The sequence below is a fragment of the Cetorhinus maximus genome, chromosome 1 (genome assembly GCF_964194155.1).
Source record: "Cetorhinus maximus chromosome 1, sCetMax3.hap1.1, whole genome shotgun sequence".
NCBI classification, from domain to species: domain Eukaryota; kingdom Metazoa; phylum Chordata; class Chondrichthyes; order Lamniformes; family Cetorhinidae; genus Cetorhinus; species Cetorhinus maximus.
The window spans coordinates 93,109,700-93,128,363 of NC_135879.1; the positions used below are offsets into that span (position 1 = coordinate 93,109,700).

The 18,664-nt window shown below is 43.8% G+C and overlaps 1 protein-coding gene across 5 annotated transcripts in view; it reads right to left on the reverse strand.

Annotated features, from left to right (window-relative positions):
- The window catches only part of prkg2 (protein kinase cGMP-dependent 2), a 107,955-nt gene extending 96,766 nt beyond the window's left edge, over nt 1-11,189 (reverse strand). For 3 of the 5 annotated variants that reach the window (XM_078543816.1, XM_078543825.1, XM_078543790.1), the window contains exon 1: nt 11,040-11,189. The gene's annotated coding sequence lies outside the window, so the exon portion shown is untranslated. Of the gene's footprint in view, nt 1-11,010 lie in introns of all 5 variants that reach the window. The other 2 variants (XM_078543799.1, XM_078543807.1) reach the window with 2 other exon arrangements.
- Nucleotides 11,190-18,664: the final 7,475 nt, after the last annotated feature.

Consider the following 18,664-nt stretch of genomic DNA (forward strand, 5'->3'; position numbering starts at 1 on the left):
GCATACAGAGCTGAATCTACATAGTCTAGTAGGGTTCAATCATCTGAATAATTAGCATAAGCTCATCGCACAGTGTTGGCTTTGTCGTACCATCAAGTGTAAAAGAACAGGCAGAGACAATCAGGCCAGCAACTCAAATTTAAAGGGATATGGCTCCTGAATGGTAGGTAAGTGGTTACAAATGTCGACAAACATTGTTATAATGGTCCAAGATAGATCTGTAATATTTGTCAGTCTTTGTGAGGACAGCTGTGTGGGTAAAGATGTGCCAAGCAAAAGTTAATTGAAAATCACCGAGAAGAAAACGATGGTGTAGTGCAGCACCCAATTCCCTCTTTATTGCTGGTAAAGTGGATGTGATGCTGCATGAGGCAGGTGCAAGGAGGGTTGCCCCAGAGAACAGAACAGGAGGGCACCGTGTTTATCAGGAGGTTGGGACTTTGTTGAACAGTCTGTGCAGTCAGTACATGGGTGTAACAAAGCTGCTTCACACTCCCACGAGCCTTGCTGGCCAGGAAAGACCTATACCCCGATAAATTGACATCCCATTTTCATGGGGAAGTTGTAAGATTTCTCTCTTGCAAACAAGCCTCTGGCAATTGCTTGGTGCATCTGTCAAACAGCTAAATGCCTGATCTGGTATATTTCAATTGGCTGGCTTGCAAGAATCAAGTGAAGCAAAACTTTAATGCAGTAGCCACCTTTGTGTCCACAGAAGAGCTGTCCCTGTGGGGCAAGTCATCTGCCGACCTGCTTCTAAGGGATCATGCAGCCATTGGGCAGCGCAGACTCGATGAACAGAGAGGCCTCCTTCTATGCCTTACTATTTTGTAACAACTGGTATATTTCCCTTTGTTATCTTACCAATAATTTTGTTATTGTTACATATAATTGCTATTCCAACAAATGAAACCTCTAAATATAAGCTGGCTTTTGAGATTGCATCATTCAGTGCCAACTAAATTTCCTTAATCTACAGAAACCTCAATGAAAAAAAAGAGGGGTAAGAATTGTTCGCCTTACAGTGCTACGCTGACTCCCTAGAGGTAGACACTGCCACAATCCACGATCTATGTAGCCCATGTTGTTTTTTTCAAAGATATCAATGGAGAAACCCAGGCAGGTTGCAGAGGTAGCAGCCCACGGTGCTACCAGGACTGGGGAATGTACATAAATCTATGTATCGCTGCTTGAAATGGCACAACATGAAATAATCTTTCTCCCATAATGCTTAGCAGGAGCTGCAGCTCCCTGAAACATAAAAGTGAGTATGCAATAGCATGTTTGTAAATAACTTCCCTCACTCTGCAAGTGATTACTTTATGTCGAAACTGACCTTTGCTGTTGACTCAGTTTCTGTTGAAAATTTTAGAGGTCCCTACTTTCAATACTCTCCATCCGGACAAACAAAGTCTACAGGTAAAAATTTCGACAATACAAAGAGAAATCAATAGCCGTGTGAAATATTAGGTTTAAGGTCAGCCTGGTTCACTATTTCTTTACAAATTCTTCCACAAAGAATTGTGGGTCAACGCGTCTGGATTCAGAATACATCATAAACCAAAAAGCAAAGATCAAGTAATTTATGACCATAGTCCTCACCCTTAAAATGAGTTTAGTACCTATTGTTCCCAGACATTGAAAGGCAGTAATAAAAGCAATTGACTGCAGATGCTGGAAATCTGAAATAAAAACAGAAAATGCTGGAAAAACTCAGCAGGTCTGGCGACATCTGTGGAGAGAGAGCCAGAGTTAACGTTTCGAGTTGATTATGACTCTTCGTCAGGAGAAAAAGAGTCATATTTGACTCAAAACATTAATGCTGTTTCGCCCTCCACAGATGCTGCCAGACCTGTTGTGTTTCTCCAGCACTTTCTGTTTTCATTTAAAGGCAATTCCTGACTTTTCCAGAGCCCAGTGGATAAAAGCAACCTTTAGTGTACTGCTAAGCTTATTGGTCAAAAAGATTTCAGATTCTTCCTGTTCTGTTCTCAACCAGGACAACACTGAGGGTGTTAGTATTAGTGTTATTAAAATTGATTGTGAGGCCCTCCGAATATGGACAGTGGCTCCTCAGCCCCTATGTCAGTGATGCCAGCTCCAGCAGCTGTGACAGCGGAAGACGCTCCTAAACCTTTGCACAAGGGCATCAGCATACCAGGGCCCTCCAGGCCTCAGGCAGACAAAGGGTGGCTGCTAAGGTCATTTCAAGCCACGGGGCTGCCTGATCAACAGCCTTCCTCTACCTATGCTGTAAGTGGAGGGGTTGCACCTCATTTGAGCACATGTAAAAACATTAATAAAAGTAATTAGAATACTAGATGTACCTGTGCTTCATGAGTGTTTAAACTTTTCATGTTAAGCCTTGATACAATAGTACCACTCAATAAAAGTCACATTTACTGTTGTTAGTTGTCCATGCATTCCTCGTTGCCTTGTCAGATATCAGAAACCCCCTTGCTTCCTCAGTGGGCTGCTGGTGTTGGGGCAGGCTACATCTGGTCAGCTCCTCAGCTATGACAGTGCGCATGGCGAACCTTGGTGCTGGGTGATGGACTTGAGATGAATGAGGTAACAGCCAGTCCATATTAAGGTAAGTTTTTATTGAATTCATGTTAAAAAGGGATCTGTACGAGATTGTCCCAAGCCTCCCTTGCTCGTCTCTCAATTCTTCTTACTTCTGGTGAAAGGGGTTCCTCATCCTGTGCCGCCTGTTTAGCAGCTTCCTCCACATCCTCCTCATTGAAGGAGTGGAAATCGATGTTGTCCTCATTATTCAAGGCCTCCACCCTGTGCAGGGTTAGAGCATAGGATGCCACCACAATACTAGAGGCTCTTGCTGGAGCATAGTGAAGGGCTCCATTGGTCTAGGCACCTGAATCTCATCTTCAGTGGCCCGATGGCTTGCTCAATGGTTGTTCGGGTGGAGCCCTGACAGATATTGTACCTCTTCACTGCTGCAGTGTAAGGGCTCATCACAGGTTTGAGCAGCTATGGATTCAATGGGTAGCCCTTGCCCCCAGAGTCCATCCCATCCATTCCTTTAGGCACATGGGCTGTGGACTGAAAATATTGCAACACCTTGGACTGCTGAAGCATAGAGACATAGTGGCTGCTTCCTGGGAACTGGGCAAAAACTTGAAAAATCGACTTTCAGTGGTTGAAAACCAGTTGGACATTGATAGCCCTTCCTGTTGAAGAAGGCTGCAGGCTGGTCTGTGGGAGCCTTGATGGCTACATGTGTGCAGTTAATGATGCCTTGCACCTGAAGGGAATCCAGCAATAGCCCGAAACACAAGGGCCCTCTTCCTCTGACTGTCTGGGTTATCTCCGATAAAGCACCGGATTCTTGAACAGGACTTTAGTCACCTACCTGATGCAGTGGTGAGCCACAGCCTAGGAGACCCTGGACATGCCCCCATTGGATTCCTGAAAAGATCTGGATGTGTAAAAGCTGAGAGCTGTTGTTATCTTCAGGGCCACTGGCATTGAGTATCCACCAAACCCCATGGGTCTCAGCTCTACTGCAGCTTGATGCATAAGTTGGTGATAGCCTCCCTTGACAACTGTAGTTTGCCCTGACACTGCTGCTCAGACATCTGCAGATAGTTTGAGCTATATCAGGTATGCTGCCTCCCATGGACAGCCCCTTCTTTGACTGGCAGGCTATCCCTCAGAACCTTTCCTTTGCTTATCCCTTTTGAACACTTGCCACTGCCCCGCTACATCCCTTGCAGAACACCCCCCTCCTCTGCCATTGGTTATGTCAGCCTTGCATGCCCACCACCCATTGCAGCTCCCATTGTTAGAAGCTTTCCACCCCCAGCCAGCAATGACTTCCCCTCCCCACTCTTCCCCTTCAAGCCAATGTAACCTTTCAAAATGGCTGGCTGCCAGAGGCAGCACTGTGGCCATGACTCCTGTCTGCCATACATGAGATATGGAACTCCCTGTAAAATTTCATTCATTTGCATGGAAATTCAGGTTAATTACCTTCTAAGCAGGTTCAATTGATGTCTCACTGTGTCATACTAGCAAGTCTGTCCTCCATCTTTCCTGCCACTCAGAAGATTCTGAAGCGGTATCACAATGTGGGGTTTCCATGCAAGCGCACCCCCTCTTGATTTTGCTGCCTCCACCCACTGCCTCCTACCCTGCTCTTTCAGGCCCTGTAAAATTCCAGCCACAGTGTGCAAAGCTCACATGTTATGGACAGGGAGAGATATGGGATAATTTCCCCCCTTTTCTCACCTCCCAGCTGACTTCACTGGGGCCTGCAAGGATTCTTTCAATTCAGGCCCCAAGCAGCTCCAGTGAACGGAAGTGGCAACGCAATTTGCAAGACCAGGGAAGTGTGCGTTTCTTTCTTCTCATTTCTGCGGGTCAGCACTTTCCGACGCTAGTCGGAGGTTACGGCCCTGTGTCAACTCATTGAGAAGCATTCAAAAGCGAGATTCTACTGGCACAGCATAGACATGTCCCCACAAAGAAAAGGGTGGTACTGCCAAATCTAGAGCCCCTGGTTATCCAGAAGCATACAGGGTAAGATAAAGCAGAAAAAGGAAGCTCATGGCCGTCGCAAAAGACATAATACTATAGAAAGCCTGGAGGAGTATAGAAACAGCAAGGTTGAAGTAAAAATGGAAATTAGGAAAGCAAAGAGAGGATACAAAAAAATATTGGCAGGTAGGATCAAAGGAAATGCTAAAATGTTTTACCAGCACATTAAGAGCAAGGGAATAACTAAGGGAAAGGTGGGGTCTATCAGAGACGTACATGGTAACTTGTGGGTTGATGCAGAAGATGTGGGCAGGGTTCTCAATGAATATTTTATCTCTGTCCTCACTAAAGAGAGGGATGATGCAAACATTCTAGTTAAAGAGGAGAAGTGTGGAATATTAGATACAATAAGCATAGTGAGAGAGGAAGTACTGGAGGGACTGGCGTCCTTGAAGGTGGATAAATCACCAGGGCCAGATGGATTGTAGCCCAGGCTGTTGAACAAATCCAGGGAAGAAATAGAGGATGCTTTGAAGGTCATTTTCCCATCCTCACTAGATACAGGCAAGGTCCCAGAAGATTGGAGTTCTGCGAACGTTGTACCATTATTTAAAAAGTGTGCGAGGGATAAGCCAGAAAATTATAGGCCGGTCAGTCTGACCTCGGTCGTGGGCAAATTATTGGAATCAATTCTCAGAGATAGGATAAATTGTCACTTAGAAAGGCACAGATTGATCAGGGATGGTCAGCATGCTTTTGTTAGGGAAAGATTGTGTCTTATTAACTTAATAGAATTTTTTGAGGAAGTAACAAAGAGGATTGTTGAGGGTAGCGCTGTGGATGTTGTCTACATGGATCTCAAGCAGGCACTTGACAAGGTCCCACATGACAGACTGGTCAGTAAAGTAAGATCTCATGGGGCTACAGGAGAAGGTGGCAGGTTGGATCCAAAATTGGCTCAGTGACAGAAAACAAAGGGTAATGGTCGATGGATGCTTTTGCGAATGGAAAACGGTTTCCAATGGTGTTCCACAGGGCTCAGTGTTGGGGCCCTTGCTGTTTGTGATTTACACTTAAATGGGGGTGGCATGATTGGGAAATTTGCAGTTGACACAAAAAATGGCCATGTAGTTGACAATGAAGAGGATAGCTGTCGACTCCAGAATGATATCAATGCTTTGGTTGAGTGGGCAGAGAAGTGGCAAATGGAATTCAATCCGGAAAAGTGTGATGTAATGCATATGGGGAGGGCAAACAAAGCAAGGGAATGCTTACTAAATGGGGAATTATTGAGAAGGGTTGAGGAAGTGAGAGACCTTGAAGTGAATGTCCACAGGTCCTTGAAGGTAGCAGGACAAATGGACCAGGTGGTCAAGAAAGCATATAGACTGCTTTCCTTTATTGGATGAGGTAATGAATACAAAAGCAAAGAGTAATTATGGAACTGTATAAAACACTGATTAGGCCACAGCTGGAATTTTGTGTACAGTTCTGGTCGCCATAATACAGGAAGGACAAAATTGCTCTAGAGAGAGTACAGAGGAGATTTACATGAATGTTGCCAGGGCTTGAAAATTGTAGCTATTAGTGGAGATCGGCTAGGCTTGTTTTCCTTAGAACAGAGGAGGCTAAGGGGTGATCTAATTGAGGTGTACAAAATTATGAGCGGCCTAGAAAGGGTAGACAGGAAAGACCTGTTTTACCTAGCTAAGGGGTCATTTACCAGGGTGCAGAGATTTAAGGTGATTGGTAGAAGGATTAGAGGGGACTGAGGAAAAACCTTTTCATCCAGAGGGTGGTGGGCGTCTGGAATTCACTGCTTAAGTTGGTGGTTGAGGCTGAAATGGTCAACTCATTTAAAAGGTATCTGGATCCACATCTGAAGTGCTGTAACTGTATTTTTATTAATTCACAGAATGTGGGCTTCGCTGGCTGGGCCAACATTTATTTCCCATCCCTGGCTGCCCTTGAGAAGGTGGTGGTGAGCTGCCTCTTGAACCGCTGCAGTCCATGTGGTGTAGGTACACCCACAGTGCTATTAGGAAAGGAGTTCCAGGATTTTGACTCAGCGGCAGTGAAGGAACGGCAATATATTTCCAAGTCAGGATGGTGAATGACTTGGAGGGTAAATTCCAGATGGTGGCATTCCCAAGGCGACGGACCAGATGCTAGAAAATAAACGGCTAGTTTCTTTTTTCTCTTTTTGGCCAACATAGACATAAGGGGCTGAGTGGCCTCTTTCTGCACCACAATTTTTCTGGGTTCTAAGAAGTATTTTATCTTGCAGATAAAACGAGTTAGCCCCAATTCTTTGCCTATGGTGACTTTTGAGGCATGTCCTCCCTTGTGCTGAGCGAGAGATGACTTTCCTCTCAACTTCGTATCGCAGACTGATCTGCTGGGCTGCTCAGGTGGATTGATAATGTATTGGCTATGTCCAGCCAGTTTCAGTCATATGACGACAGATCAATGCATTCGATTGTCCACAAAATGGGATTATGGCAGATGTAACTGACACACAATGGCGAATGAATAATAGCCCATCAACTTTCCAGCTATGATTAGCCTCCTGAAATGTCTTTATATTTGACATTCCATCTTCACGTGGCCAGCCAGTCAGGCGGCCATTGTCATTTTAAATGTCCTTCATTAAAATGGTGAGGTGGGAGGGTAGTCAATCTGCACTTGGGTAGGTCATTTGCATTTTAATTAACTTCCCAGAGATACGTGACCATGCAGCTGCAGAAGAGTTTCCCAAGATGCTGCAGGAATACATTGAGAAGAGAGGCTACCAGGCAGAGCAGGTCTTCAATGAAGACAAAACTGGCCTGTTCTGGAAGAAGATGCCAAGTAGGACCAACATTTTGAAAGAAGAATAGACAGCTCCTGGATTTAAAACAACAAAAGACAAGCTCACACTTCTGCTATGTGCCAATGTGGCTGGCTTTAAATGTAAACCAACTCTGGTTTATAGGTCAGAAAACCTGCGAGCTTTCAAAGGGAAAAATAAATCTCATCTGCCAGTCTTTTGGAAGGCTAACAACAATGCCTGGGTTACAGCAGCTGTATTTGAAGACTGGTTTGCCAATTGCTTTCAGCCAGCGGTCTGCATTTATCTGAGGGAAAAGAATCTGTCTTTCAAAGACCTACTATTCCTTGATAGTACACCTGGGCACCCACACTCTCTCACCAAGAACCATCCAGATGTTGATGTTTTGTTTTTACCCCCAAATATGATCTCACTTATCCAACCAATGAACCAGGGGGTCATTGCCTCATTCAAGGCTTACGACACCCGACGAAGTTTCAGCCACATCCTTCATCTTCTGGAAGCAGACCCTTCAACCAGAGTCCATAATTGCTGGAAGGAATTCAGGATCCTCTTAGCTGTAGGCATAATTAAGGACTCATGAGATGCAGTTAAAGCTTCAACCATAAATGCCTGCAGGAAAAAAGTTTGGCCTGTGACTGTGAATGACTTCGCAGGGTTCTCCAATGTGGATACTGAAGGGGCCAGGATTGTTGACTAGGCAAGACGAGTTGAAGGGGAGGGAATTAAAGACATCACCACAGCTGAAGTGGATGAGCTGCTTCAATCTCATCAAGAGGAACTCTCTATGGAAGAATTGGTTGAACTGATGAGATTAAATGAGCCCAAACAGGAGCAGGAATGGGAGCAGGAAGAAGAGCCTAAAAGGTTCCGTTCACAACCAAGATGATGGCAGATCTCATACAGTCAGCCAAAGATTTGAAAAAACAGGCGACAGACCAGATACAAGCATGGAAAGAAGCATCGCCTTTTGTAGATCGATTGAAACAGTGATTACTCCTGACAGAGAACTTTACAAAATTGAAAAACAAACGGCTAAGCCATCAACAATAACATCGCTCTTCTCACCCAGATCAATGCCTATATCAGACATGTCACCCATTCTCTCTACCTCCACTCTTGAATAAATTGTGGTACCTGGACTGTACAGTAATGTATTGTAATTTGTATTATTCTCTAATTGACAAGTTTTATATTGTTCTTGTTTTCGTGCATTGCCAAACAATATCTGCAGTAAAATTGTCTTGAATTTACTCAAAAACAGTGTTTATTGCCTCTTTTCCTTTAAAAATGTTCAATTTAGCATGGCTGGTACCTATCTAATTCAATCCCATTAGAAAGTATTTTCGCCGTTTGCGATTTCACCCTTCGTGAGATTTTGTGGGACCGGAACCCCTGTGAACAGCAGGACTTTACTGTATCTCAAAAACCAATGGAGTTTTTTTTAAAGGATCCATTAACATTGGGAGATAGGGCAAATTTACTTTTTTTTTACAATGTTTACATGATTAGAAAGCTGTTGATTGTTTTAGAATGTTCTGGATTGTCTCAGTTGCTGCGATGGAATTTGTCACAGTTGTCAAAAGGTGAGCAGAGTTTCCAGAGCAGCTTGTTGGATGTGAATTGGCCTGAAGCCTCTTCAGTGAGGTGGAAGCACTTCATAAAAAGATTTATTTTTACAGCTTTGCAGTTACAGAGTACCAACCAGGCAGGGAAAAGCCTCAAGGAAGTGCTGCGTAATTGTACTAGTGCTGAGTTAATGCAGCATGGTGGAGGTATATGCTTTACTGAGTGCCCTCTTCACTTGTTCACCCTGTTATACTGCAATCCAAGGGAAATGTATGCCATTTTCTGGCAAGTGGTTTGTGCTGAATCCTTTAAGTGCCTTACCACTCCCTGCAGACTTTAGCAACTTTAAAGAACTTTAGAAATCACAAAACACTTCTACAACCATAACAATAGCTAACAGAAATCATTTGGCAACTAAGTTAAAATGAATTAATGATCCCTTTAATGCTGCTGAGCATTCAGCTGTGCAAGTTTAAGTAAAAGATGAAGTTAGCTGGAAAGTTAAGCTCCAAATTGGAAGTGCTAGCACCAAATCAGCACCACGCTAATTGACATCATAATCTGCCTGCCCTGCATACTTCCAGTCAACGCTCCCTGCATGCATGCCTTCACCAAAATGGCATCAGATGCAACTTGCACTTATAGAGTATGCACGCACAATGGAGGTTATTTTGTAGCCAAAACAGCATGAGTAACACCAAAAGATTGGGTGCTAGAAGATGATTGTTGCAGCCGTTGACTCCTTGGTTGAAATACCACAGGAAAAACCTCATTCCCAGAATCGTATCCCAACAAGAAGTAACACATTCAGGAGGGAATATGGTCAAATACATGAACTTTGTGTATTTTTCAGTATACAACACTTACTTGTCCCATGGCATAAATTAATTACATTTTCAAATCAAATCTGGAAGATTCCAAGAAAATAATTTTAAAAAAACCCATGGCCTTCTCTGCTTTCTTAGCTCCTGTCACTTTAAAACTATACTTAATGTATTTCTGTCCTTTCATAACAGATCTGGTGATTGAAAAAGGACAACCAAACAAGAGATATTCAGATAAACAAATTCATGCTGTAGATTAAAAAGTTGGATTTTTGCAAAACATAAACTATACCATCTTTCATATTCACTGCAATAAATTCAAACCTTTTTTCTAAGATATGAATGGGTTTGTACAATTGCAGCAGATAATAGACAGGACTTGCCAAAGAACACTTTAAAATACAATGATGTCTCAACTTGACAAATCTTACCAAAATGCCTAACAAAACTAACTGCTGGAACCTGATGTAATCCTAGCCAAATATCCAAAAAAAACAAAAGAAACATGTAATAGACCACCCAAAACACTCTTCATAAAAATAACATTTACTGAAGTATCCCATTCACAAGATTGGGATCAGATCCTTGCAAGAGTTTGCCTTAGGGATTAGTGCATTTTCTCCTAACAAAACGTGTATGCCACATCGTTGCCTCTTACAGGAAAGTATACTTTAACCCATATGCACCAATTTTTATTCACAAACTTATACTGCACAGAATCAAATAAATGTCAGTACAGAAACAGAATAGTTGACACATTTCGCCTCTGCTGGTGTAAGCTCTGCAACTGAAGCTGTCCTATTCCCATTTCCACGCTGCTTTTGCATAAACGTTCATGTTTTTAATCTTCTTTTCAAATATTTATCCAATCCCATTTTAAATAATATTTGCTACAGTATTTGCCACAATATCTGCTCGTAGAAAAGAATTCATTCTTCCAGAACAGTATTCCTTCATTCCTACAAAAGTGGATACTTTCCTCTCTCATACCACTATCTTTTACAGAAGAACGTTGCATTTCCATTAAGAGCGCGTGTTTCTTACCGTATACATTCGGAATGCAGATTTAGTGTTTATTATCCGTTAATGAAGAATGTATCTTAAAGAAGTCCATCTTGCGGAAGTATTACAGGAGAATGTATCTTAACTGCCTTATCCCATGTGGAAGGGTCTACCTTAAAGGACAATATCTAATTCAATATTTCAGCCTGTAGGGAAATTTTACTTTGCATCAAGGTGACAACCCAAGAGTGTATTGTAGCCGAAGAGAGTTAAAGAGCTGTGTACCTTACCCTGCAGTTGCAAGTGCTTCTTACCCGTACAGATGCGTTTTCTTTATCCCGAGTGCTCTACAATAGAGGGATAGTCCAGTCGCACAGAGTACGAATTGCAGTGCTCCTGTTTGTGTAGTGGGAGTGCCTGCACAGTCAAAGCTCGGAACTCCAGTCCTGTGGCAAGTGGAACGCCCCACCGTAAACATGCAGTGATTTTGCGATCGGACAGAGCTGTAATCAGTTAAGCGCGCTCCGGCGACACTTGTTGGCGGCAATACAAGTGCCAGGGCTGACCCATCGTAATGAAAGGCTGCATCCGAGCCGTTCTTACCAACCGGACCTCTGAATCCGCTTCCAGTAGGAACAGTTCATAGAATGGTTCCAGATCTTAAATACGATAAGAAATAAGGCGGTTGTTTAATTTCGCTTGCGCGCGGGTATTCCAAGCAATTTCGTCATATTATGGTCCTTGCGTTTCCTGCTTTGTTAAAGTTTGCCAATGTTATTCTATAAGACGCCGCATTAACGACAGAACTCTTGTTTTATGAGTTGAGGTGGTCGATGATGAACAGTCTATGAGCCTGAGCACGGCTCCTATCGAGAAACTGGGGTTGCTGTTAGGTGAAGATTGGTTAAGATCGGTGAAGGTTGGATTACATATCTTTGCTGCAGTTTCCCCTCATAGTAGTCATGTTTCCTGAAACTCCCATACCGTTGCAGCCCTGTAAAAATGACATTTTGCCATATTATTATTGAAAGTTTTTTTAAAAATTCTATTTCCAGCCACTCCTCCTCTGTAGGCACTGGGAATAATTTCCCCATACCGACTGTGGGGAATCACAAGCAATGATTTTTCGATCTGTGCGTTGAGTGACCAAGGCTCCCCACAACATAGTCAGAAAATTACTCCCAGTGATTCTTGCACTCTTCATTACTTATAGCCAAGTGAGTATTCTTCATGTGTGGCTTTAGACAATGTGTTGGCGGGTTTTTTTTTTCTCTCTAATGTGGTCGCCCAGTCCTGATCTTTACTCATGTAATGTTTACTCATTTCAAAAGATTTTCTCCCAGGAATAATGAAGTCATTCAGGATTTCCCCACCATTGTTCCAGCTTACTTTAGCTGCCTACTGCAGTGGTTCAAGAAGGCAGCTCACCACCACCTTCTCAAGGGCAACTAGGGATGGGCAATAAATGCTGGCCCAGCCAGCGAAGCCCACACCCCATGAATGAATAAAAAAAACCACAGCCGACATCCAACCTGTGACCTGATAGTCTTTATTCTATTGTCATGATCAGAAGACAGGGAGGAAAAAATATGTCTATATCATCCTGGCTACTTTATAAACTTATTACTTTTTTAAAATGGACAAATGGCTGGACTAATAAAATGGCCACAGTTGACTACATGATGGCAGTTCTGGAACTTTCTGAACAGTTTAAAAATGGACAAAGGCTAAACTCCTGGGATGTAACACCCTTTGCATTGTATAAACATTCTCCAGCCAAGCCAACACAAAGGGCTAGTAAATGAGGCATCTTCTCAAGCCAGTGCTGGACAAAGGCAGAGCTATTGGGACTCATCATCTCCAACATTGTGCTGATGATTTTACAGTTACCTGCTCAAACCACAATGAGTTTTAACAAGAGGGCCACATTAGCTGAATAGCTCGACCCAAAACCACACTGTCACATGACCACAACTTGAACTGTTTAAATTGCTTTAATTATACAGCTTTTGGGTTCTATCTGCAGTTACTGTTTAGCCTCAGGAGAGAAGCAGGACTCCAGGCTAGCAGCCTGCCTCTGTCTATCATTTATCACCTAAAAGTAGCAACAGAAAGAGCTCTACCCAGGTGTTAATTGCTTGGCCCTCACCTACACTGTGTTCTACTGGAACATTTGAACTTCGGTATCTGTGCCTACAAGACTAATTCATCTCAACGTGCCTTCTTCCATTGCAGAAACCATCACTTCTGGAAAAGCGGATCATCACCCTGCAACCGTTTCAACCTGCTAACTTCTGAAGGAATACACCATTTGTCTTTTTGATTCTGGACTCTGGGCTCACACGAAACCATAATTCTTAATTTTTTTTGTCTGTGGTCTTTGCACTGAACCCCTTTATTTCCCTTGCCCCTCTTTTATTGTATGAATGCAAAAAGAGGCAGACTTAGTGAACCCCATTCCTGTTTTTTGAGTGCGTGTAAAATGATTTTACCTTATCCCGAGTTTGCTGTGGGGTTATTGATTGAGGATTGGATCACTCCAAAACTGAGGAGTTGGGGAAAATACATCACCTCTTATAAAGGGGAAAATCAAAAATCAAAAACATCTTTGTGTTTATAGGTGGGTAGAGAGTGGAGAAATCAGGCCTGTTCTAAATTAACCCACCTCCTGTCTGTAACACTATGTTCATTGTGGAAGTTTCCTTTCTAGGCCATTGGGGGTCAATTGTGAAAATTTCCTCATGTTGCCACATTTAAAAAACTGATCATGTGTATAAAAACAGAAAGTACTGGAAATACGCAGCAGGTCTGGCAGCATCTGTGGAAAGAGAAACAGAGTTAACCTTCCAGCTCAAAGACCTTTTTTCAGAACTGAAGGAAGATAGGAATATGCAAGTGAAAGTTGGGAGGAGGAGGAAGAACAAAAGGGGGGGTCTATGATAAGGCAGAGGGTGGGAGAGAAAAAATGTCAAAAGATTACACGACACAAAAGGCAAAGGGAGTGGTAATGATTGTAGTAAAGAAACAAAAGAATTGACCAGAGCAAGTGTGAATTGCATGCGAGGAGACTAAGACCTCACACTGTATTTTTTTATAAAGTATATACAACTATCCTCAATTTTAAAAACTGGGCAAAGACCTTAAAAAATGGCTAAATCTATGTCTGTCTGTGACCACCAAACAAAAGAAGCCACCTGGCAGTATCGGGGAAAGTTGTTCATTGTTATCTCTGTGGAGACACTAATGATTCCCTGTGGGCAGCAAAGGCCAAATTCAAAGGGAGCTATACAAAGGCCATCTGCATTTCATAACCCAGGCTGGCCAACAAGAGTCTCCTCGTCTACTAAGACAAAGGGCCCCGCAACTTTCCTTTCAATTCTTAATGGTTGAGAAGGTTAACAATCTTGGGGACCCAGATAAGGGATGCACATCCTTTGTCAAAGACAGTGTGGAGAGGTGGGAGTCATTTGACATGGACCTCTGGCTTGTGGAACCAGTAATATTGACTTGCTGAACTGAAAAACTCAGTCAGCTGTTTAACATCTGACTAGCAGGCCACATCAAAGGAGCTCTGGTCTAGGTTGAACACCTGGCCCCATCTACCATTCTTCTTTTGCATGTTCTGTGCCATCACCTACAAGATTGATTCATCTCTGTGTGCCTATCTCATTGTGTGAAGTCAACACCACTGAAAAGTGAATTTTACAACATTGGTTTTCAGCCCACCGACTTCCATGAAGGAATACTTCATTGGACTTTGATTCTGGACTCTGGGACCCAGGTGAAACAATATTTCTTTCCTCTGTAGTCTCTGTACTGTAAATCTTTCTTTTCTCTATCCCTTTCTTTACTCTCTGAAGGTGATAGGGATGTTGTGAACCCTCTTTTCGCATTTTGAATTTGTGCAAATAAACTAACCCTTTGAGTTCATCCTATCTTGAGTTTGCAGTGGGGTTATTAATAGAAAATTGGATCACACCAAAACTAAGCGGTTGGAAAATGTGCCACCGCTTATAAAAAGAGAAACAAATCAAAAGCACTGTTTATGGACAGGTGTTGAGAGGAGAAATTCATGCTGTTTAAATTAACCCCTTTCCTGTCCATAACAGAAATTCGGGACTCGTCCAGGATCACCCATTTGAATTTGACCAGAATCTAAGTAAGACACAAGCCAAATCTAATAAAAGAGTCAATTGGAAACCAAAAGGAAAAGCTTGGTGGCTGGAACAAATGTGAAAACACAAGAAACTGACCTCAGCAAATTCCTTTTATCTAACACTAAGAAAATGGCAACTTTTGATGCCCAGATGTGGGTCAAGCAAGGAGATCGGAATGGTGAAACATTGGCATCCATTAGCACAGAGCAACTGAAAGCTGTAGCTAGGGAGGTACAGTTAAAATTACCCAGTAAAGTAAGAGAAGCAAACTGATCTAGTTGTTGGTAAAACATTTGGACCTCACATACCCAATAGAACAAGTAGAAGAAGGGCTCGATCATGACTCCGAATCCCCTCCCTAGCCAAATTCGAGCTGAAAAAGTTCAGAATGCAGCTAGGATTTAAGGACAGTGAAAGAGAGAGAGAAAGGGAAAGAGAGAGAGAGAGAGAACGAGGGAACAGGAAAGAGAAAGAGAATTCCAGCTCCAAAAATTGGAAATGGAGCTGGTAGCTCAAAGATAGAGCGAGAGAGAGAGATGAGACAGCTGGAAGCTGCAAGGGAAAATCTCTCTCTAACTGATGGCACACCCTAGCTTACTAACCTAGAGCCATTCTCTGAGGCCCTCAAGTGTGCTAGATTCATTCCCAAATTTGAAGAGAGTGATGTTTTTTTTGCCACTTTTGAGAAAGTAGCAGGACAGTTAAAATGACTATCAGCTATCTGGACATATCTAATTCAAGGGCAGCTGTCAGGGAGAGCCCAAGAGGTCTACTCCATGCTGACCTCTGATGTGTCCATGAATTATGAGGAGACCAAGGCTGTCATCCTAAGTGCCTACGAGTTAATCCCAGAGGCATATCGCCAGCAATTCTGGAACATTGTAAGAAGCCCACACAAACGTACATCGAGTTCAAATAGCTGAAGCAAATCATGTTCAACCAATGGGTAAAGCGTTTAAGAATCTCACGTACCATGGCGGACTGCGTGAGCTGGTACTGTTGGAGTAATTCAAAAATTTCTTACCCTCCAGCCTGGGAATACACTTAGAGGAGCAGGGAATCCTCACAGCCTGGGGTGCAGCCGTTACAGCAGGCAGTTACAATTTTAAAAATATTCATTCAAGCGATATGGGCTTCGCTGGCTGGGCCAGCATTTATTGCCCATCCCTAGTTGCCCTTGAGAAGGTGGTGGTGAGCTGCCTTGTTGAACCGCTGCAGTCCATGTGGTGTAGGTACCCACAGTGTTCTCAGGAAGGGAGTTCCAGGATTTTGACCCAGTGACGATGAAGGAACAGTGATATATTTCCAAGTCAGGATGGTGAGTGACGTGGAGGGAACTTCCAGGTGGTTGTTTTCCATTCTATCTGCGTCCTTGACCTTCTAGATGGTAGTGGTCGGGGGTTTGGAAGGTGCTGCCGAAGGAGCCTTGGTGAAATTCCTGCAGTGTATCTTGAAGATGGTAAACACTGCTGCTACTGTGTGTTAGTGGTGAAGGGAGTGAATGTTTGTGGACGTGGTGCCAATCAAGTGGGCTGCTTTGTCCTGGATGGTGTCTCTTCTTGAGTGTTGTGGGAGCTGCACTCATCCAGGCAAGTGAAGAGTATTCCATCACACTCCTGACTTGTGCCTTGTAGATGCTGGACAGGCTTTGGGGAGTCAGGAGGTGAGTTACTCGTCGCACGATTCCCAGCCTCGAACCTGGTCTTGTAGCCATAGTATTTATATGGTTAGTCCAGTTCAGTTTCTGGTCTATGGTAACCCCCAGGATGTTGATAGTGGGGGATTCAGTGATGATAATGCCATTGAACATCAAGCGGAGATGGTTAGATTCTCTCTTGGTGGAGATGGTCATTGCCTGACATTTGTGTGGTGCGAATATTACTTGCCACATGTCAGCCCAAGCCTGGATATTGTCCAGGTCTTGCTGAATTTACACATGGACCGCTTCAGTATCTGAGGAGTCGTGAATGGTGCTGAAAATTGTGCAATCATCAGCGAACATCCCCATTTCTGACCTTATGATGGGAGGAAGGTTATTGATGATGCAGCTGAAGATGGTTGGGCCTAGGACACTACCCTGAGGAACTCCTGCAGTGATGTTCTGAAGCTGAGATGACTGACTTCTAACAACCACAACCATCTTCCATTGCGCTAGGCATGACTCCAACCAGCAGAGAGTTTTCCCCTTGATTCCCATTGACTCCAGTTTTGCTAGGGCTCCTTGATGTCACACTTGGTCAAATGCAGCCTTGATGTCAAGGGCAGTCACTCTCACCTCACCTCGGGAGTTCAGCTTTTATGTCCATGTTTGAACCAAGGCTGTAATGAGGTCAGGAGCTGAGTGGCCCTGGCAGAACCCAAACTGGGCATCAATGAGCAGGTTATTGCTAAGCAAGTGCCGCTTGATAGCACTGTTGATGACCCTTTCCATCACTTTACTGATGATGGAGAGTAGACTGATGGGGCGGTAATTGGCTGGTTTGGATTTGTCCTGCTTTTTGTGTACAGGACATACCTGGGCAATTTTCTGCATTGCTGGGTAGATGCCAGTGTTGTAGCTGTACTGGAGCAGCTTGGCTAGGGGCGCAGCAAGTTCTGGAGCACAAGTCTTCAGTACTATTGCCGGAATATTGTTAGGCCCCACAACCTTTGCAGTGTCCAGTGTCTTCAGCTGTTTCTTGATATCATGTGGAATGAATCGAATTAGCTGAAGACTGGCATCTGTGATGCTGGGGACCTCTGGAGGAGGTCGAGATGGATCATCCACTCGGCACTTCCGGCTGAAGATTGTTGCAAATGCTTCAGCCTTATCTTTTGCACTGATGTGCTGGGCTCCTCCATCATTGAGGATGGGGATATTTGTGGAGCCTCCTCCTCCAGTGAGTTATTTAATTGTCCACCATCATTCATGACTGGATGTGACAGGACTGCAGAGCTTAGATCTGACCCGTTTGCTTTGGGATTGCTTCGCTCTGTCTATCACTTGCTGTTTATGCTGTTTGGCACACAAGTAGTCCTGTGTTATAGCTTCACCAGGTTGACACCTCATTTTTAGGTATGCCTGGTGCTGCTCCTGGCATGCTTCCTGCACTCTTCATTGAACCAGACTTGATCCCCTGGCTTGATGGTAAGGGTAGGGTGGGGCATATGCCAGGCCATGCCGTTATAAATTGTGTTCGAGTACAATTCTGCTCCTGCTGATGGCCCACAGTGCCTAATGGATGCCCAGTCTTGAGTTGCTAGATCTGTTCAAATTCTTTCCTATTTAGCACAGTGGTTGTGCCACACAACACGATGGAGGGTGTCCTCAATTTGAAGGCAGGACTTCATCTCCACAATGACTGTGAGGCGGTCACTCCTACTGATACTATTATGGACTGATGCATCTGCAGCAGGCAGGTTAGTGAGGATGAAGTCAAGTATGTTTTTCCCTCGCCACCTACCGCTGACCCAGTTTAGCAGCTATGCCATTTAGGACTGGGTCAGCTTGGTCAGTCGTGGTGCTCCTGAGCCACTCTTGGTGATAGACATTGAAGTCTTCCACCCAGAGTATATTCTGCGCCCTTGCCACCCGAGGTGCTTCTCCCAAATGACGTTCAACATGAAGGAGCACTGATTTAGGGAGGGCTGTACGTGGTAATCAGCAGAAGCTTCCCTTGCCCATATTTGACCTGATGCCATGAAACTTCATGGGGTCTGGAGTCAATGTTGAGGACTCCCAGGGCAACTCCCTCCCGACTGTATATCACTGTGTTGCCACCTCTGCCGAGGGATGGTGGTGT